This window comes from Cebus imitator, unplaced genomic scaffold (genome assembly GCF_001604975.1).
Source record: "Cebus imitator isolate Cc_AM_T3 unplaced genomic scaffold, Cebus_imitator-1.0 Scaffold108, whole genome shotgun sequence".
NCBI lineage: Eukaryota > Metazoa > Chordata > Mammalia > Primates > Cebidae > Cebus > Cebus imitator.
Window position 1 is genome coordinate 2,952,173 of NW_016107423.1, and position 19,172 is coordinate 2,971,344.

Below are 19,172 nucleotides of genomic sequence, written 5' to 3' on the forward strand. Positions count from 1 at the left end.
CCTGCCCTTGAACATCAGACTCCAAGTTCTTCAGTTTTGAGACTTGGACTGGCTCTCCTTGCTCCTCAGCTTGCAGACAGTCTATTGTGGGAACTTGTGATCATGTGAGTTAATACTTAATAAACTCTCCTTTATATATATATATATACATACACATATAGGAGAGTTAATACTTAATAAACCCTCATATATAAATATATATGTATATATGTCTGATTAATTCTGTCCCTGTTGAGAACATGCATTGCTTGTCTGGTCACCTATGAGTTTTGTATTCCAAACTTAACTTTCACCTTGTGCCCAGTGTTTTAATTGCTTCTCCTGTTTGTAGTAGGAAATGTCCCAGCTTAAGCACAATATGATTCAGGCATGTACCAGAAAGCCAGGAGTTAAGGCAGAGGCTGCAGGTATTACTTGAATGAAAGTTTAAAGGGACTCTAGCTGGAGATAAGAGGTGACACAATTAATATTTAGGAGAAAAAAGAGGAGGTGGGAGGGACAGAAATTCAGTTCAAGGATAAGAGGCCAGTCACTAAACTGTAAGGAAGCAGCATTCATCTTTACAATAGTTCACAGGCCCAACTCCCCCAGGGACTCAGCCAAGGGGAACCAGTGAAACCCAAGGGTCTAGATTTTTTAAACTATGATTTTAATGGGCATGATGAGGGCAAGATTATCCCCTATATTTGCGCAAGAGGCTGCTACTTGTCCTTCTGGGCTGGAAAATGATGCGTCATCTATAAAATAAAAATAACAAGAGACAATATTTTGCCATGCTTATTTGGCCCCAGCTAGTGTGCCAAATGCTTTATATATACTGTGGATATATAAGAGACATCAGCAATCTCAACCTCAGGAATTCTCAGCCTCAGCCCAGGCACTGAAGGTGGCACTGAAGCCCCAGGAGCAAGACATCTTCAGGGAACATCTGTGGCATGGATGCTGCATTTGACATCAATAGTAGCTAGCCTCTAAGATGGCAGTGATCACCTCCTAGTTTTTGTTTCATAATGCAATTCCCTTCCATAAGTAAGGTTGACATGTGAAACCAGCAGAATATTGTGGAAATGTTAGTGTATGACTTCTCAGGCTAGGTCATAAAAGACATTGCAGAGGTAATTTTTTTTCCTTCTCTCTCTTGGATCACTTGCTCTGTGACAAGTCAGCTGCCATGAACACTCAAACAGTCCTATGGATAGGACACGTGGTAAAATGCTGAGAGCTTCTGCCAAAAAGCCAGTGACAAATCGAGGTTTTCTGCCAACAACCTTGAGAGTGAGCCATCTTGGAAGCTGAGCTTCTAGCCCTAGTCAAGCCTTCAGTTGACTTTATCTCAAGCCAAAAATTTAACATCAACCTCATAAGTGATTTTAAGCCAGAACCATTCAATCTAGCTTTCTGAATTTCTTACAAAACAATGTGAAATGATCAATGTTTATTAATTTAAGTTTCTAAGTTTAGGAGTACTTTGTTACAGAGCAATAGATAACTAATACAGATTTGGGTACTTTAGTACTTGGAAGTGAGGTACTAGAAAAATAACTCAAAATATGAATGTGACTTTGGCAAAGGCAGTGATCAGAAAATGGAAAGCCTTTAGGAACAATATTATGAAACACCTAAAATGTGTAAACACACTGTTATTAGAAGCCAGCTTGTATTTGAGAAAGGTTTGAGTAGAGGCCTAAAGGAGATATAGAAAAAAGTTAGTGAAAAGTGGGGGAAAGGGGATGCCGCTCTAGCATCAGAAAGTTTAGCAACATGATTTCCTGCAGTTACAAGAAAAGAAGAAAACGTACCACATGAGTGGCATGACCTAGCCAAGGAGATTCCAAGACAGAGTGCGGAAGGTGCTACTTGTGTGCTTCTTGCTGCATATTGCAAAATATCAGCAAAGTCAGCTAAAGCACAGACTTGTCCTCTTCTCCCACCCCCAGCTTTTTAAGGTATAATTCACAAATTAAAATTGCATGTATTTATGGTGTACAATGTAATGTTTTTATATATGCATACATGATGAAATGATTAAATCAAGCTAATTAATATATTCATCACCTCATATACTTATCATAGTTTTGTGGTGACAACATTTAAGGTCTACTCTCTCAGCAATTTTCAACTGTACAATGCATTATTAACTTTAGTCACCCACTGTACAGTAGATATCCAGAACTTATTCATCCTGTTAAACTGAAACTTTGTTCCTAAATGAAAGACTTTTAGACAAAAAGGAAGCAGGACTTCTGATTCTGATTCTGAATTCCGAAATCTGATTCTGATTTCTGATGCTGAAAGTCCGCAACTTCTCCAGATGACTAACAATTATAAAATTATGAAATAGCTTACAGGCAAAGATCCAATCCAAGGTACTCCCCAGAAAACATGGTCTTGTGATAAAGTTGAAGGTGTGGCTGTAAATCTTAATTTAAGACCTCGTCTAAACCTAACATGGTGCCACAGAAAGCTGTTCAGTCAAACCATGGAGTTTCTCAGAAGCTCAAGGGTAAATTTCTTGAACAATCTCAGCAGAAGCTTAAGTTAAAAGACTTGTCTCAAAAAGATTTGCAGACAGGGCTTTTGTCTAATAAGGTGTTCACAAATATTTAAGACAATGATGGTGGCACAAATACCACTACTTTGAAAAGAAAGAAAAAAAAAAAAAAAAAAAAAAACCAAAAAAAAAAAAAAAAAAGAAAGAAATTTGGTTCCCCAAAATTCTACTGGTAGGAAGTAGGCTGTGAAAACCACACAGCTGCAAAAACAGCTGATGGTCCTTTCATGCAAATGCCTGAATGACTCAGAGAGAAGTACCAAGAGCCCAGTGGGCAGATCCAAGAACAATGGGGAAGAAATGGGACTGCATCCCAATCAAGCAATTTCCAAAACATGCCCAGTTCAGCTTCAGACCACTGACTCTCATGTGCCTGCTGCTTTCTACACTTTTTAACAGGAGTGTCTTTTGCAGTTATCTTATGCCCATCCCACCATTGTCTGTTGCATTTTAGAGGGAGATAGCTTGTCTCTTAAGTTTCCACAGGTGTTCAGATCCAGAGCAACCATACTCACGGAGCTCTATTTGAAAAACTATACCTGAGGACCCACGTCTGTATCTGTGCCTAATTTATATGATGAAATCTGGACTTTGAGCTGAGGCTGTAATAGGATGAGACTTTTGGGAGACTTAGGAGGGGTGTAGGTGTATTTTGATGTGGGATAGGTATGAGTCACTGGGACCCAGGAGGTAGACTATGGTAGTCAGCTTCCAAAATGTTCCCTAGTGTGCCCCGACTTTTAGGACTTCCATCCTTGTGCAGTCTCCTCCAGCACTGAATAGAGCTCACTTATGTAATCACTAAGATATTGCAGAAATGACAGTAGGACTTCCAAGGTTAGGTCACAAAGACTTTGTGATTCTAACTTCACCCTTTCTCTTGGATCACTGTTCTAGAGAAAGCCAGCTTCTATATTGTAGGGATACTCAGGCAGCCTGATGGAGAGGATATGTGGGAGAGGAATTGAGTTAGTAGTGTACTGATAAACGTTTAACATTTGCCTCTTCTTAAAAAGAAATGTGTATACATACACACCAACTCATATGTTTGTGTGGGTTTATTGGTAATGTTACCATTATAAAAGATGTATGGGAAACAATTTTTTTAAAATAATAAAATAAATTATAGTCTTTATTTTAAATAACCTATGGCTAATTGATTCTCATAAAATGTTGTCATTGATTATTTTTGCTGAATTTCTGACATAAATGTTGATTAATATTTTCAGTTACACTAATAAAAATCAAAGTAACAAAGGCATATGTTGTAGCTTCATCGTCAGTAGCATGAAAGATTTTTTTTTTTTTTTTTTGAGATGGAGTTTCACTCTTGTTGCCCAAGCTGGAGTGCAATGGTGTGATCTCGGCTCCCTGCAATCTCTGCCACCCGAGTTCAAGCGATACTCCTGCCTCAGACTCCCGAATACCTGGGATAACAGGCGCACACCATTACACCTGGTTACTTTTTTGTATTTTTAGTAGAAACAGGGTTTCAACATGTTAGCCAAGCTGATCTTGAACTCCTGACCTCAGGTGATCTGCCTGCCTCAGCCTCTCAAAGTGCTGGAATTCAGGCATGAGCCACAGTGCCTGGCCAGCATGAAAGATTTCTTTGCAGAATTGTATAATACAGTAGTTACAAATACAGGAATAATATTTCTTCAAGTTTTTGTGCCATTCACAATGTAAGAGCTACTGATGCGATATATTTTTAGTTTAATCTACATTATTAATATTTCTCCATTACTTTCTAAAGTCTAACAATCAATAAAAGAGTAGATCAAGTTCTGATCTGTAATATTTACTGATATGCATAGTGTAAATTCTCCTACTGTGGCTGATTTTAAGCCAGCCACATAAGATCACTGAATGGAGATATGGAGTGAGAGGTGCAATAGAACACAGCTATGTAACATTTTCCTTATGCAGATACAATGAAACTGCCTTTGCAGAAAGCATAACTGAGGAAATTATGATTGTGAAAGAGATCAGACCTAACTGACTCCATCTTGCTTCTAACCTTTAAGCAGTCTGCGTTCATTCCTGGGCATAGGTCCGAACTAACCTTGGGAAGAAATTGAGCCTATGTTTTGACTCTGAAACAAAATTGATAATAGCCCTTACCCAAAAAGACCCCTTTCTTGCCTGGCCTCCAGTCTGCCTTTGTAGGACTAACAAATTATCTATACAAGATTAGAAATTAAGGTTTAGGGGTCATGCAGCCTCTGGCTGCAAGTGTTTCAACCTCCCCAGATTGATCCTGGGGATAACATCACTATTGTAAAACCTAAGATTGGTGCTTGGGATATTTTGTAGCCCCTGCACTGGATGAATCAGCCAACACCACCCAGACTGGTAATCTAGATTAAAGAGTTCTGCCATCCCACCTAGGAACAGAAGATAGCAAGAAAACCTCACATCCACCCACTATGATTCCATCTCCAACCTGACCAATCAGCATGCCCTACTTCCCGAGCCCCTACTTACCAAACTATCTTTAAAAACTGATCCCCTAATGCTCAGGGAGACTGATTTGAATAATAAGGAAACTGCAGTCTCCCTCACAGCTGGCTCTGTGTTAATTATTCTTTATCCTTTATAATTCCCCTGTCTTGGTAAATCGGCTCTGTCTAGGCAGCAGGAAGGGTGAGCCCACTGGGCAGTTACAATACACATAAATAACCAAAAGGAGCACCAATAAAAGAAAAAAAGTAAAATTTTTAGGAAGTGATGCATTCTGAGTATGTTAAAGTGAACCAAATATGGCCTGAGAAGGATGCCATAATTCTATATTTGAGTCCTCGTGGACAAACTGCAACCTAACTTAATAGGTAGACAAGATTGAAAACCTAACTTAGGAGTATGTGCCTGAAACAATAGGTGAGTCTTGGCCAATCCCAGCAGCTGTACTTCAACCGCTTGTACACTGCTGTGTGTTCAAACTGTGTTCAAATAAGGTAAATGCTGAGCTTTAACCAACCTAGCTGTTTCTGTACCTCACTTTACTTTTTCAGTCTATAAATTTGCTCTGACTGTGAGGCACCCCTGGAGTCTCCCTGAATCTGCTGTGATTCTGGGGACTGCCTGATTTGCGAATTATTTCATTGCTCAATTAAGCTCCTTTAAATTTAATTCAGCTGAAGGTTTTCTTTTAACAAGTATTTACTACTTTTGCTTTTAATATAATTTACTTAAATTAACTTTACATGATTTAATTTTCAATAACGGATGTGTTTAATAATTGACTTACAAAATTCCTGAAATCTAACAACTGGCTCTCCAAAGCAGGCATGAGCCAGATCCAGCACACTTATGAACTGAGGCCTTCTGCCAACAGCCATGTGAGTGAAGCAGCTTGGAAGCAGACCCTCCAGCCCAGTCAAACCTTCAGATGACTGCATCCCTAGTCAACATACCGACTGCAACCTCATGAAAGGCTCTGAGCCAGAACTTCCCAGCTACACTCTCACCTCTGAATCCCCGACCCACAGATTCTATGAGATGATGTTTATTGTTTAAACTACAAAATATCGAGGCCATTTGCTACTCAACAAGAGATCATGTATGAGCACCTGCTATAGTCATGGGGAGCATGACCACAAGAGGCAGAGAAGTACAGGAGGGAAACGAGAGGAGCCCTGGGTAAGCAACAGCAAACTTCACGGGGTACCCTTGACACCTCTGTAAACACCCTTAGAACTAGTTGGGAGAAAGTCAAGAGAGAATTGGATTTTTTTCAGCATTATTTTAAACCAGTGACATAACTGAGGCTCAGAGAGGCTAAATGACTTCTCTAAAATATACATCCAATAAGCTAGTAAGTAGTAAAATTTGGGTTTAAACCCAATTTCAAGCCAGTGCTCTCCCAGGAAGACTTTAACAAGATCTTTAACTCTAGAACACTTTGTTTATGAATAATTTGATGCCTACCATGATCTGATAAGCGAAAGGATTATTTCCACTTTGCATAGTTAAAAATTGAGATTTGTACAACTAATAACCAGAGCTGAAACTAGAAAACCTTTGAAATTCTAGTCTAATATTTAAAAGAAGACTGAAAGTATAAGTTAATTTGAGTATAAAATATGGTTGTATATAATTAAGTGTTAAACTTTATAGTATACAATATAAAGCCTATAAAAATTCAGAATTTGACGGCCTTCTTATGTTTTTCATAGACTTTATTGTTTAGAGTAGTTTTAGGTTCAAAGCAAAATTAAGTGGTAGGTACAGAGACTTCCCATATATCTCCTGCCCTGACACATGCATAATCCCCCAACACTACCACCACCGCCACCTCCACCACCACCAACCTCCCCCACCAGAACCTACATTAACAACACATCATTATCACCCAAATCAACATTAAGGCTCATTCTTGGTGTTGTTCATTCTGTATATTTGGAAAAATGTGTAATGTCATGTATTCACCATTAGAGTATCATACAGAGTAGTTTCACAGCCCTAAAAATCCTCTGTACTCTGCCTATCCATCCCTCCCTCCTCCTTATTAATTACTAGTCTTTTTAATTTGTAGGTAAAGGCAAAGAAACACCTAACCAAAGGAAGCTCCTGTTTTCAGTAAATGTAGATAATTCTTAAAGATTTGTTAACATTCTTACTTGTTCAAAGTCAAACTTCTTTTGGGCCTTACCCAATTTGACCCAGGACCTTGGGCCCTTATTAATTTGCATGATTGCCTCATACAGTATTGATATATTTCCAAGCTCTTCAAATTATTCACTTTAACAGCTTTTCATAAGCACTTCAAATGAATAGTCACACAGCTTTGTTTTCCAGATGTCCTTTCATGTATCTGAATAAGCCTACCAGACTTTTATGATTACAGCAGTTCAGGATAGGAAAGACCAGCCACCAAATTTAACTTGGACGCCCTTAACAAATTCCATATGGCTTTTTCTTTTAAGCTTTTATTTTTTATATATTTGGCACGATAAGTGCAGTGATAGGAGCGCTATTAAAATGACCTAAAATTTGAAAGACTGAATCAGAAAAAGAACGCACTCTGGCACTAACCTTGAGAAACCTGAACCAAATGATCTGCCCTGAGAGGTAGACTGTAAATGGGATCATTAGAGAAACAAGATGTGTCCAGAATCTGGTCAGGAATAACAGAATGTAGCTGAAATAAAATCAGACAGAGTCTCAGGAAAGCCTAAAAATGACGGCGGTCAAAAGAAACTACATTCTGGGTCAGAGTTTCGTTAAAAAAAAAAAAAAAGAAAAGAAAGAAAGAAACTACAAAGCAGTCATCTGCAGAAGGAATACGTGTCAGGAGGCCTAGGGTGGGCTGCAGAAGAGTTTGGAAAAAGGAAGGCAAAGATTCAGGGAAACAGATGAGTGTTCTAGGCAGTTTCTAACATCAACTACCTAGAGACAGAATCTGGTTAATTCTCAGATAGGACGGTCCCTTTTTCCAGGGTTAGGGAACCTCAGACATTTTGGTCTCAGGACCTGTTTATTTCTTTAAAAATTAGTGAGGACCCCAGAGAGTTGTTTTGTTATGCGAATTATGTCTATTGAGGCAGCAAGTTCCCCTTTTCCAGTTTCACTTTCCACAGCTTCATTTACACAAGGTCAACCGTGATCCCAAAATATTGAATGGAAAATTTCATAAATAAACAATTCAAATGTTTGACATTGTCCACTGTTATGAGTAGCATGATGAAATATTGCACTGTCTCATCCCATCCTGCTTGGGACATGAATCATTCCTTTGTCCAGCATATCCACACTATCTTCGCTACCCACCCTGAGGTACTCAGTAGCCACCTGGCTTATCAGATCGACTGTCATGATATTGCAAAGCTTGCGTTTGTCACCTTTATTGTACTGAATAATGGCTTCAACGTGCAAGAGTAGTGGTGCTGGCATATTGTTATAATTGTTCTATTTTATTATTAGTTATTATTGTTAATCTCTTGCTGTGTCTAATTTATAAATTAAACTTTATTACATGTATGCATGGATGTTTAGGAAAAATATAGCAAATATAGGGTTCGGTACTACCCAAGGTTTCCATTGTGGGCCTTAGACCATATCCCTCCTAGATTAGAGGAAACTATTGTATTTACCATAATATAAATTAAAACTGGGAACGTTTTAAAATGTGAAATACATAAGCAGACATTCCATTAGCTCTGAGGACAATGACATCATCACTCATCATGTAGACTCTGAAAAATTCCACTGGAGACTCATGAGAGAAGAAGAATGAGAAAAGTCAATAGCCTCTAATATTATCATAAAAGTACTTTTGAGTTTACAGACTCCCAAAAGACCCTTAAGGACTCCCAGTAGTCCTTGGAGCACATCTTCAGGATCACTTTTCTGGAAAATCACCAGTTAAACAACTCTTACAAAACTTCCAATGGGAGATGAGAAATTTACCTCTCCCAGCAGTCTAGCCACTTGCCATCTTTCCCACTAGCATTCTGACTTATATACCAGACTGGAACAAGTTGGCTTGGGGAAGGGGTTTCCTCTGAGTCTCCTCAGCTCTAGCAAAACTTTGTCTAGGACTCTCAAAGCTGATGCACCTCCCCCCAAAAAGCTCAAGTTGAATCTCACTCCCAAGTATCACTGGTCAGGACTCTGAGAAATAAACTGCTGAACAAGTTAGAATAATGGAGTGTATATACCAGCTAAGCACTCACATACCTCAAGTTCTAAGTTCCTTTAGGCACTTTTTATGATATGCCATTAATTCCCATTACAACCCTGTGAGATAGATTTTATAATCCTTCTTTGAGAGATGGACAAACTGAAGGGTTAAGGCATTACACAAAATCATATTGGTATGTGATAAAGCTGGAATTTGAACCTTTCCATGGAAATAGTTACTATAATAATAGTGACTGATTGCAAGTATGCCAAGATATTGCTCTAAATTTTATTTATGTCATCTCACGGCCATTCTATAAGCTAGATGCTATTATTAATTTCCCATATGTATTTGAGAACTGAGACACAAACAGTTTGAGTAACATACACAAGATCATCCAACACATAATTGGTGGAGCTTGACTTACATTGAATCCAGGCAGTCTGATTCCAGAATCCATACTCTTAACCCTCACCTTCCACCCTTTTTCCAGGCATGGTCATTCTCAAACATTTATCCTTACCCTCTTATGGACTGCCTCTTTGGAAGTTCTCAAAAAAGGGACCTCACAGAGATGCACCATCTCCTGGCTACAGGGTATGTACCGAGGCCAGTCAGATACAATAAGATCATCTTCATAACACAAATGTGTATAAATATTGTAGCAGCAAATATTTAAGAATAAATACACTAAATATCTACATGCTTTCAGGAATAAGCAATAGAAAAACCACTGATCACTTTTACAAAGGAACATATAAAACATAAGATAATTATGGAATGAGAGAATCTCAGAATTATAGAATTATAAAGGATCCTAGCTAAGAAATCACTAAGTGGAAAAGTCATGTAGACAGGAACAGAGACCATATCTGAACCTTTGTAGAGCCTCAATCTGTCTCCACATCAATAATTCAATGATTCTAGCTCACAAGGAATAATTTAAAGATACTCTCATACTACAAGTGCCAGAGATACAGTTGAGACCATTGGTCAATTTTTAAATATCCATTTGTTTCTTTGTGTAGCCTAACTCTGATGATCTATAATGCTGCTTAACTTCTTATTTTTTTAAACAAAACAAAAAAAAAGCACATCAGTATTAAGACAATATTAAGAATTGCTTTTCCAGCAATGAATTTTATGGATGCAGACTTTTTTTAGAGTATGACTAACATAATTTTTTTTTTGTTTAGTAGTCACTTTGGCTTCAGAGACTGAAATTACTTTTAAAGAATATGTTTAATACATTACACTTTGTTTTGATCTATATGGGTTTTTTGTTTATCCCATTGCCAATTTTAATGATTATTTAGAGCTTTGAACTCTTGCTGAATAGAAAACTCCAACTCCATTGACAATGGTTCCACTTAAGTTCCTTCACAGTCATGAAATCAAGATGAATTTAAAAATATTCCTTTGACATCCTTTGATAATTTCAAAGAGGACAGAAATTTAGAATCTGAGAGCTTTTCAGCTGGAAATAAAGAGTACCAGTTAGAACTAGATAAACCCTTTCTGACTTTCTATGCATTTAAATATTCCTCTTTCAACAAAACTCATTCTATCCCAACCAGATATACTTGAATTCAAAGTTGGTAAGGGGAATTTAAGCTCCACTGTACTGATGTAGCAATATTCACATGCAGTCATAAAAACAAAACCCTTTTTCTCCATCTCGCTCTCCCTTCCTCTCACCAACTCCCTCTTCAGGATAGTACGGGCCTTCTGTTCTCACAGTCAATTTGCTTATTGGTTACAAAAATGTTCTAGACCTCTATACAGAGACGAGGAGTGGAATGCTGTCTTGGGTCCATTAAGCTTAACTGATTCAACAGTTTTCTTTTTTAAACCATATTATCAACAATCATTCAATAATGATTCTGAGAAACTTATAAATTTAAAAGCTGTGCATGATAATCCAGGCCACATTCTTTGATTGGTTCTGTTGTTGCTGAAACAGATATGGTCAGATTAGGAGTGGGGAGTATTTTTTTAAGACTATAACTAAACAAAACTTAAATGAAGATTTAAAAGCTGATCCAATCAATGCAGAGTGTGTGTGTGTGTGTGTGTGTGTGTGTGTGTGTGTGTGTAAACGCCTTAGGCTGTAAGCAGCATATAAAATATTTAACAGTACAAACAAGAAAATTTAATATACAGACCCTATAGGAAATGTACATTTCAAAATTTTAAACTGAGTTTTGTTGTGTAATTAATTATCCAAATAGCAACAGCTGATAGACCCAGAATAGAAAGGAGTTCAAAAGAACTAGGATAAACATGTAAGAGTTTATAAATAACATCCATCTGTTATTAGTTATATCTCATAGATGCAGCAAATCAACACGTGTTCCTCATATCAGTTACTGTTTGTCTCAAAACATCTCTCTTGCCAAAACACCTTGGAGCAAAGTGATTGATGATAGAGAGGCAGAGAGAGTACTCTTCAATTTTTAGTTTGTAACATTTCTATATGATGGTATGTTCATCTTTTGTAACAGCCTTATTATGTGATCTTTATCTGATACCATAGTACCTGTGACAAATAAAAATGAAGTGATGAATAAAATGGGTCACAGTCAGGCGTTTTTCAATGTGTGCTGTTGTGCTTCTGAGGATAGCCGGGTGTTGGAGCCTGGAGCAGTAGAGCTCCTCAGAGCAGGTGCATGAGGGTGGTGCCTGCAAAGAGCCAGAGAGCACCCCCACTGAAGAGGCCACCAGAGGACTTCCAGGAAGTGAGTGGAATGAAAGGATTTGAAAAAAATTACATTAGTGGATTATATTCTAAATTCAGGGCCTTGCCACCAGCATCTGCCAAGTTTTAGATCCATGTTTAAAGTATTTTCTTCGACTGATTCCACTCATGTTGAAATAGGATTAGTACTGTCAGTTTTCTTTTACCCGCCTCATAGAACACTGTTCAGAATAGTTGGTATCTGTGAAAAAGTTCAAGGAGGTAGATAAAAATAGCTATCCATCTATCTACTTTTCTCTTCAATCCAATGGATATGTACAGACATCCTGAAGAATCAACTGGAAGCTAGAAATCCTTCTTCAAGGATTGTAGTCTAGCTGGAGAGATAAGGTATTGCATTCGTTATCTAATGCTACATAACAAATCATCCCAACTTAGCAGGTTAAAATAACCAATCTTTATTACCTTATGGTTCATATAGGCCAGGAATTGAGGAGCAGCTTAACTGGGTGAATCTGGCTCAAGATGTCTGAGAAGTGCAGCTATTGGCTGGAGCTGCAGTCTCATTCAAATGCTCAACCTGCTTCCACTCCCAATCACAAGGGCTTCAGTTCCTTCCTGGATGGCTGGGAGACCTCAGCCCCTTACCTATCAATAGTTTGTCTTACTGCTCTGCTGACATGGCAGTTGACTTTCCTCTGGAAGAGTGATCTAAGAGAAGGTGAGTAGGGGAGAGAGAGAGAGAGCACACCCAAGATGGAAGCCACAGTCTTTTTATAACCTAATATCAGAAGCGACATACCATTACTTCTGCCATATACAGTTGGTTACACAGACCAACCCTGATAAAATATGGAAGGGACTATACAAGTGTGTGAAAATCAGGAGGTGGTGATTATTGGGAGCCACCTTGGAAACTGGCTACCACACATATTTCTTACAAAAATAAATAAATAAATAAATAACAAAACAAATGTGCAAGTTCAAGGAAGGCTAAATCTAAATGAGCGATTCAGGAAGTACAAGAATGTCCCAGGAGGGCTGGGCTACCGAGGAAGGGGATGTAGCTGACAGGGTTTCCAACAGGCCTTGAGGAATGGTTAGAATTTAAACAGGCAGATAGGCATTGGAAAACATTCCAGCTGAGGAAAGTAGCAGGACCGAGGAGGGGAGGTGATTGTCCACTGACATACTAGAGAAGCTAGGAAAGCCAGCTAAGTTTTATTCTGACAGACTTCCACTTTTGGGGCCCAACACATTTTTCAAGAAAAGATAATACTGAGTTTTCCTGCCTAGACCTCTGATTTATAACTCTTTGATACTAGAATCTATGATCCACTGAACCTCATGAAAAATCCCATTACAGACAGAAGTGCAGAAGGCACCCCAAGATAATGAGAATCAACTCCTAGAGTACCTATAAACCTAAACTGGAAAAACTATACTACTTAAAGCATTCAATTCCCCCAGTGATTTTTATGCAGTGCAACAGCAGACCATTATTTTTTAAATCAAAAGAATCTTACCCTACACTGGGACTAATCAAACACTAATGAACTTTGATGAGCTGTTTTCATGGTCTCTATTATGTAATGATTAATATCCTATCAATGAAATATTTCTCATCTCATTTAGCCTCCTAATTTATTTAGATAGGAAATAAACAAAGGAAAATGATATATCTGTGTTGGAATTTCTTCTCTGAGATCAATGTTTAATGGTGAGAAGAGCACATTGATCCCTGTCTAATAGTATATGTGGGTCACCTCCGTAATTGGCACCTAGACACAAGAGATGATATGAAGCACCCCCCTCTGCAATCCCATAGCGTGGACTTTGGTGACTAAGGGGAAGTAACTTGTTTCAACTCCAGGATTTTCATCATATTTTAAATTGGTTAGTTCTGCCCTTCATTGTCTTTTTTTGTGGGGGTAAACCATACATAATACAAAATTTGCCATTTAAACCATTTTTAATACACCTGAGTGGCATTAAGCACTTTCACACTGTGGTGCAACCATCACCACCATCCATCTTCAGAACCTCTTTATCTTTCCAAACTGAAACTCTGCCACTATTAAACAATAGCTCCCATCCCTCCTTCCCGCCAGCCACTGGTCATCAATATTCTACTTTCTGCCTCCATGAATTTGACTATTCCAATTACTTCACAAAAGAGGGATCATACAATATTTGTCCTTTTGTATCTGGCTTATCTCACACAGCGTAACTACTTTAAGGTCCACCCATTGCCCCTCACTGTCTTAAATTTAGTTTGTCCATGAAGAAAGTCATGTTCCTTCTTAAGCATGTGGAATTTACTTCTATCTTTATGTGAGGTTATATGTGATTTCACCTCCCTTCAATACTTAATACTAAAGGATGTCACAGGATGGATAATGCTATACACTCTTTCCCTGGAAACAGGAACAGAAAAAAAGAGCGGTGAGTTGGCACTGTCTCTACGGATGTGAGCAAGAACCAACTAATGGGATCCAGAAGCAGTTGTCAGGAGCTCAACGTGAGAGGGCACATGGATGGTCTCCTGACACATCTGACTGACACTCTCTTTATATGCTCCTCAATGGTAAAGGAAGTCTAGATCCATTTTCTCCTGGTTTTCTTAATAGCCTTGGGAGGTGTAATGACTCTTGCCTGTAATCCCAGCAGTTTGGGAGGCCGAGGTAAGCAGATTGCTTGAGCTCAGGAGGTCGAGACCAGCCTGGGCAACACAGCAAAACCCCATCTCTACAAAAAATACAAATTTAGCCAGCCATGGTAGGGCATGCCTACTCACCTATAGCACCCAGCTACTTGGAAAGCTGAGATGGGAGGATCGCTTGAACCTGGGAGGCGGAGGTTGCAATGAGCTGAGATCATGCTTGGTTGACAGAGCCAGACTTGTGTCTGCACTCCAGCCTGGTTGACAGAGTCAGACTCTGTCTCAAAGTGCATAAAGCTCATACATATAGCCTTATGCATTTTTTCTCATTGATTACAATGGAATAAAGGAATGTAAGTGTTTAGCCTATGCTTTGCTTCATTGCTTGTGAAGAGATATGGGTATTTTTGCCATTAATTGGGACCAGAAGTTGTTTTAAATGTATGTGTCCTAGGTAGCAGTTTTATTGAATCACTGCATGATCTCAGTGTGATATATATCACATCAGATAAGAGATATATATATATATATATAGAGAGAGAGAGAGACAGACAGACAGACAGATAGGCAGGCACATACATTATACCACTTAGGTCATGAAATAATTCATAGCTAGATCAGCATGCATGTAGGTGTGTGTACGCATGTGTATAGGTGACATAAGCAAAGACAATATGGCTTCCAGGTGACTATGAAGGACAGTGAGGAGAGAAAATGTCTAGGTAAATATTTGATGAGGTATGCTGGGGAAACTGACTAACATGGTACTGTCCCCTCTGTTTAGCATCAAAAAAGCCACCAGAGGGGTATGATCTTCATGATGGATGTCACCTCACACTCCACTGCTATAAGTCATATAAGAATTTAGAAGGGGAGAAAAGGAGCTTTTGAGAACTGTTTGAAAGGATAAGTGAGATTTCATTTAATGATCTTCAAAAGATCCAAATAAAAGATGAAAACTCCTATTAAAATTATTTTCGCTTATCGGACTATAGTTTACATGCAATTCCATGCAGAAGCGAGTACATCCAACCCTGTCTTTTATTAGGGTTAGAAGTTACGCTCATTTTTTTCCCTCGTCATCATCATTAGAAGCATCATCATATGGCCTTAACTAAACTCATTCTCACCTGACCATTGTTTTGTCATTCTCACTAACTGATGTGGCTGCCACAACAAACTCAAAATCTTAGTGACAACATAAATAGTTCTCACATGAGTCAAGCCCTATGCAGATTTCCAGGCTCTCCATTTAGTGAGTTGGATATCTAAGTTCCCTTCATCTTCTGCCACTTCCATCTCAAGTCGTGTCTTCCAAAGTTGCCACAACAGAGGAAGAGAGAAACGGAGGAGGCACACACGTCTTAACTGCCTTGGCCAGGAAGCGATTCACATCTCTTCTGCTCACAGTCTATTGCCCCAAACCAAGGGCAAAGGAGGCCGGAAAGTGCAAGGAAGCACATGGGAATTCAGTGAATACCAAGTGTCTCTACCATACATGATGTTTTTAGGATTATTAAAAAGACTAAGACAGGCTGTACTTTCCACTTGGTACTATGTCCTATATAAATAATGCCCATGTGTTTGAATTCACTCAAGATAATAGCAAACCAATGGAAATCACAAAATACTGTACAGATCTTCAGCACTGATATGCAATTCCAAATTTCCAAATGTCCTGAAAACCAAAACTTTCCAATTTTTCCAATAACTAGTTCAATGGAAACAACATGACCGGAATTGAAGTAGGCTATTTACCAGCATACCTGGACCTAAGGTTTTCATTTAAGAGGGAGTGAATCGAATAAAATATACATGCAAGTAAGAACAGAAACTAAACTGGAACAACATCTTAGATATATTCCATCTGTCCTCAAGTTTTAGTCATTTGTCATGCAAATGCATTAGTAGTCATTTATTATTTCCCATGTGACAGGCACTGTTTTAAGTACTTTGCATTTATTACCTCATTTAATGTTCTCAACAACCCTTTGGTGTAGGTGGTATTATTAGTAGTATTTTTTTTGAGGGCTCTGTCACCAGGCTGAAGTGCAGTGGTGCTATCTCGGCTCACTGCAACCTCTGCCTCCCAGGTTCAAGTGATTGTCCTGCCTCAGCCTCCCAAGTAGCTGGGACTACAGGCAGGTTCCACCATGCCCAGCTAGTTTTTTTTATATGTTAGTAGAGATGGTGTTTCAACATGTTGGCCAGGATGGTCTCCATCTCCTGACCTCGTGACCTACCCGCCTCAGCCTCCCTAAGTGCTGGGATTACAGGCATGAGCCACTGCACCAGGCCAGTATTATTATCTCTACTTAGCAGACATAAAAATGAAGTCCCAATAAGTCTAAAAATGACCACTCAGCTAAAAAGAGGGGAAGTCAGGATAAAATGGAGGTGAACTTATCCCAGAAGCCTTCTAAAAAACTACTATGCTATTCTGTTCCCACATACAGTTTAAAATCACGTTAAGAAACTCTCTTACCTTTCCTGTGTCTCCATCAATATTTAATGAGCTAAACCTGAGTTGAGCTATGTTAAGCTTGAATCATGTATACATATATGTTTATTTATGAGAATTTTTAGTAGAATTTGAATGACTAGTTGGTTTTATCTTAAGCTCTATGAACAAAAATTTCGATTGGCATCGCCGTCATGGTTCTTCCATTTCACAAAACTTTCTGAGCAAGAATTCCACTGAGCTATAGGATAGTCCATAACACAAAGGAAATCCCCATCAGTGGTTGAAAAAGACAGGCTTTGGTTTGTCTTAGGAGACTACTTGGAAAAGTTCTGTCAACAAGAAATGTTTAGTAGTAAATGAATTAACTTCATTAAATCAAGGTTTAAATGTGATACAGCCCTCCCCAACTTTCAGCTTTATTTTTATTTATTTATTTATTTGAGATGGAGTCTCGCTCTATCACCCAGGCTGGAGTACAGTGGCGTGATCATGGCTCACTGAAACCTCCGCCTCCTACGTTCAAGTGATTCTCCTGCCTCAGCCTTGGAAGTAGCTGGAATTACAGGCGCGTGCCATCACACCCAGCTAGCTTTGTATTTTTAGTAGAGACAGGGGTTTCACCATGTTGGCCAGGCTGGTCTTCTACTCCTCACCTTAGGTGATCAGCCCATCTTGGCCTCCCAAAGAGCTGTAATGACAGGCATGAGCCACCGCCCCGGCCCACTTTCAGCTTTATTAAACTTCTTAAACAAAAATTATATGCAGTTAGGCTGTACAATGTGATGTTTTGATATATGTATACATCGTGAAATGATCAAATTAAACTAATATATCTACACTTCACATACTTATTTTTAAAGATTAATTAAACTTACTATGAACTACTACTTTCTGACATTTTTTAATGTCTCCTTTGTTGTAGGACGTGACAGTAGAAAGAATGCTACTACTTCCTGTTTCCTGGGAATAGTCAATACTGACTTAAGACATGTGTGGCTGTACTAGAATAATTATATTAAATATACTTACTTATGAAAAGTAATTTGTCTTAAAGTTTGCTATTTTGAATTTAAAAATAACTATTTCAGAGAACTATATTCTCTATAATCTTAAAAACTCTTCTCCCAAATGTAGTAGTATAGTCTTTTTGAAACTCTCTACATTATGTTACAAATTTTTCTAAGTTATAATTTTGTATTTATTGATGTTTTTCAAGAATATGAGTAATTAAATAAAATTGTTGCTAAGTTATCTAATTAAAATTAATAAAATAAAGAGACTTTGCCTAACCTCTCAGTCATTCCCATTCCCTCACCTATAGTATCTTGAAAGAGTAGGGGAGTGGTTGGTTAGCTGGTTGGTTGGTAGTTCTCTCTCACTCTACCAGCCTTACCAGCCTGGGTTAATTTCCTGCACTGTCAGGAGCTTTCTTGATGCTGAGAAGTAGATTACCTGAAGATAGTCACATCCAATTCTCAATAAGAGTGAAAAAACATTTATCTATTTAAAAACAAATGAAGGCTAATTTGAATAGAAGCCAGTGTGACCTTCCAGATTATATATGCTATGGCATTCAGTTTTTGCTTTGTAACAAATGACAATCTCTGTGCTTATAATAACTAACAATTTCATGCTCACATGTGAGTAGGTTGACTGGGCTTGAGCTGATCTAAGCTGAGCATGGCTGAGAAAAGCTGGACTCCAAGGTTCTAGCCAGCTTTAGGCCACTCATTCTGGGGTCCAGGTTGAAAGTATAGCTGCACCTGGGGTTTTCTCTCTCATGAGGAATCAAAAAAGCCAAAGAAGAAAAGCCAAATCATGGAAATAAATGCAAAGCCTTTGCTCATGTTACATCCTCTAGCATGCTATCAGGTCTGGCAAATTACATGGCCCTACCCAGTTTTAGTGGGGATAAAAAATACATCCTGCTCACTCTAGAAGAGAAATTCGATCACAAGGTAAAAAAAAGCATGGATGAGGCCGGGCGCGGTGGCTCACGCTTGTAATCCCAGCACTTTGGGAGGCCGAGGCAGGTGGATCACGAGGTCAAGAGATCAGGACTATCCTGGTCAACATGGTGAAACACCGTCTCTACTAAAAATACAAAAAATTACCTGGGCATGGTGGCACGTGCCTGTAATCCCAGCTACCCAGGAGGCTGAGGCAGGAGAA

General features: G+C 38.6%; 1 long non-coding RNA gene across 1 annotated transcript; it reads left to right on the forward strand.

Moving 5' to 3' along the window:
• Positions 1-11,818: 11,818 nt before the first annotated feature.
• On the forward strand, positions 11,819-14,388 carry LOC119472602. Its single transcript, XR_005201749.1, has 3 exons — positions 11,819-12,264; positions 12,356-12,595; positions 14,302-14,388. It is a non-coding gene; the product is annotated as an uncharacterized LOC119472602 (long non-coding RNA).
• Positions 14,389-19,172: the final 4,784 nt, after the last annotated feature.